We start from the raw sequence: 3,344 nt of genomic DNA on the forward strand, positions 1-3,344 counted from the left end.
TGGAAGCAGTCAGAATAATGTCCTCTGTCTTTTTGAGCTCCTCGTCATGACATTTTATAACACCCGTAATTCTCGGCTGCTTGGCAGATGATTTGCTTGCCAGTCCACTGATGCAGCAAAGACATCAGGAGACACTTTCAACTCATTTTCACTTGTCAGGAATTTATATCCTCCATGACAGCAAATACACACTATAAACAGGCTTAACTTGAACATAATGCACCACTTTGTAGTGTAATTGTTGAATACGTAAATAGATGTCTAGTCCTCAAATGTAACATGCAGCCCCCTTTTTCAGACATAATTTCCAGAAGAAAAAAAAGTCATCTTTTTTTACACAAACTGTCAACAGATTTAGTTAATCTGGTGGCTTGTGTCCAACCTGACAGATCTTCGTAATGTTTCTGTTCCTCGCCTCAGCTTATTATAACTTGGATTTATTTCAGCAATGTCGCCTTGTTGCCATATCTCCTGTGAATACAGTGTTGTCATAACTGATAGAAATGACAAAACAGCACTGCTGCATATTTACATGATAGGCTGTAGGCATTGACGGACCCCTACCCCACCTCCTCTGGTGTCCCTGAGGACAAAAAAAATACAGTAGAAATGGCCTAAAATGCCCGCATAGTGGAACAAACCATGCAAAATGCTTTCCAAGGTACCCACACATTGCTGTCTTAGTCATGGGTAAATCAAGATGAAGGGCCCTATAGAGTGAATCTATATGTGACAATCTGGAATAAAATGCCCTCAGGGGTGCCCTTTCAGTAGAAGATAATGTGATAGTGCCCTGTACAGAACCCCCCAAGATGTAATGCAGTGCCTTATGAGTTGCCGTTGTAATGGGATTAGCTGGAGGTTCTGTATGGGTACTCTTCTAGTGGAAAAATGAGTGGGAAAAGTGCCCTCAAGAGTGAGAAAACATGATGCCATGATGAGTACCCTTTCAATGTACAAAAAACATGGTAGACTGCACTAAAGGGTGCAGTGTAGAGCAAAAAAACATGGTGAAGTGCTCTTCCGGTGAAGAACATGAGATACTTGTCCTTACCATGGAGTAAACTGGCCATTATGGTAGAAATGAATGGATCGTTTATGTTGGCCGACCATCAGGAAAATAAAGTACTCTTAAAAACATTTTGCAGTTTTTGTAGCTGGCATTATTCCATTAGTAAGATTTGGTAAAGTACAGTGGGTCAGAGCAGTCTGAGCTAACAGTGTCAACTGCATCAGTCAAGAGTTCATTCTCCAAAGTGAAGCTGATCAAGGCCCAGCTTAGAAACAGTAATGGAGAAGGAAGACTCTCAGATCCTCTGCTGTTGTCTATTGACAGGGATGTCCTAATTGACCGTAATGAGGATTACAAACTCATGGCCAGGAGAAATCTCTTTTAATTCCACCAATCTTGCTTATCGACTGCTCAAAACAGCTAATTATTAAAATGTTAATAGGTCCATGTTTTTACAACGGATGCGTTTGAGAAATCTTTGTTTAAAATGCATTTCCTGCATTCAATTACAAAGATGTTATGATAATAAATGTTTAAAAAGCTAATCCTTTTTAATACTAAGGTGTTGTTTTCCTTCAATTATGAATCAGCCTATAAAATGTTAATCTTTATTGTGGTACAGCCTTTTTAATTAACATACATCAATGTTCTCTGCTGATTTTGCCCCATTAAATGTATCAGGTGTCATTTACAGTTTTTTGTTCCTGCCCCCTGAGTCCGCCACTGGCTGTAGGCATCAGTTTACCCAAGTTAACTGTTTTCATATTAATGTCCACATTGCATAACACTGTTTACTGTCAATCATCTAGAGTGAGACATAACTCTACCCTCATAAATAATCCATTAGAATCTTACACTTTACTCACCTTACACTTTATTGTCTCATTATGGTCTCTGTATTTAGAGCATCCTTGCTAGCAGCGTCAGTAGTCTATCTAGGTTTGACACTGTGCAACATAAACAAGTAGATTAAAAAATCTAATTACACACCTCCTGCACCACAAAATGATTTGTTAAATAGGCTATAACTTTAAATGTTGAAATGACACAGTTATTATCTCGTAACTGTAACAGGCCCACAGACGCAGCATGTGACGTGACAAAATGTCGGAGAATTTGGAGCTTACACTGGCAGTTGATGGCCCAGTTGGCTCTCAGTGGCAACTCACATTATTAAATCTCTCTTATGCTGTCTGAAGAGTACACTCAGCAAAATGTTTATTTTTTCAAAGAAAGGGAATTCAGAACCAGGTCCAAACTTTAATTAAAAATGTCCTCTTATATGAATAAGAGCCACAGAACCGGTCCCTCTTGCCATTTAGAACCACTATGTCTGCAACTGAGACCAAATCTGAGATGAAAATCTTTGCTTTGGTCAGGATCACAGCTCATTGTAAGGCTTACAGCATAATACCACTATTGTTTGAATAAATCTTGTCAGCGCAAGTGGTTGAAGGAGAGGAAAGTAAATGGCAAACTTGGGAATAGAATAAATTACCTGTGGCTGCCTCTGCAACAGATCACCTTTCTGAGACCCTCTGAGCGAGGGATTCATCCATAAATCACAAGCCCTGCGCATCAGGAATATAATTGTGCTCTCCCCATATGTAATAAGTTGGTAAAAGTGCTTTTTCTCTCCGCCTGTGATTTACTATGCATGTATGACTTCCTGAAGCACTTAGTCTCAGAAAAATGAAATCAGATCCAGTTGGATGAAGGTGTTGCCAGTATTTCAGACTGTTTCTTGACCACCTATGTATTTGCTGACGTCACACTTTTTAGTAAATATCTGTTTTCATGCCATAATCACTTTGCTGGCTACCCAACGCTTTAACTGTGCCACTGGTGCACAGTAACTGCAATGCAAGTGTTATTGAGAGGGTGGGTGTGGCTCTGTCAACAAGAAATTCAGTCCAAAATAATGATGCTAAAAGTTTGAGGCAAAATGTGTTTTAGATACTGACGTTTCAGCAGTACCAAATATTTACATATTCACTGCTCTCCATGACAATTACTTAAGTCACATTCTACACGATAGATTAAGTATTACACTTCATCTTTACACAAACATCATTAATCAGGCATAATTTGTAATTCAGTCTTAAATAGAGGCAAACTAGTTCACTCTCAAAATTAATTTCAAATCCTGTAGAGTTACCAATAATTGCCGTATACAATTTACATTTCAGAAAAACAAGCAGCACAAATCTTTTGGTTAATACGTTCCTCAGAGTGGTAACATCATGTTATTCCCTGTGTGACTTCACTTGTCTTCATCTTGAGCACAGAGATCTAGTTAGCAAAATTAATCAAAAACACGTGTGGGTTTGCA

The sequence above is a fragment of the Scomber scombrus genome, chromosome 17 (genome assembly GCF_963691925.1).
Source record: "Scomber scombrus chromosome 17, fScoSco1.1, whole genome shotgun sequence".
Taxonomy (NCBI): Eukaryota; Metazoa; Chordata; class Actinopteri; order Scombriformes; family Scombridae; genus Scomber; species Scomber scombrus.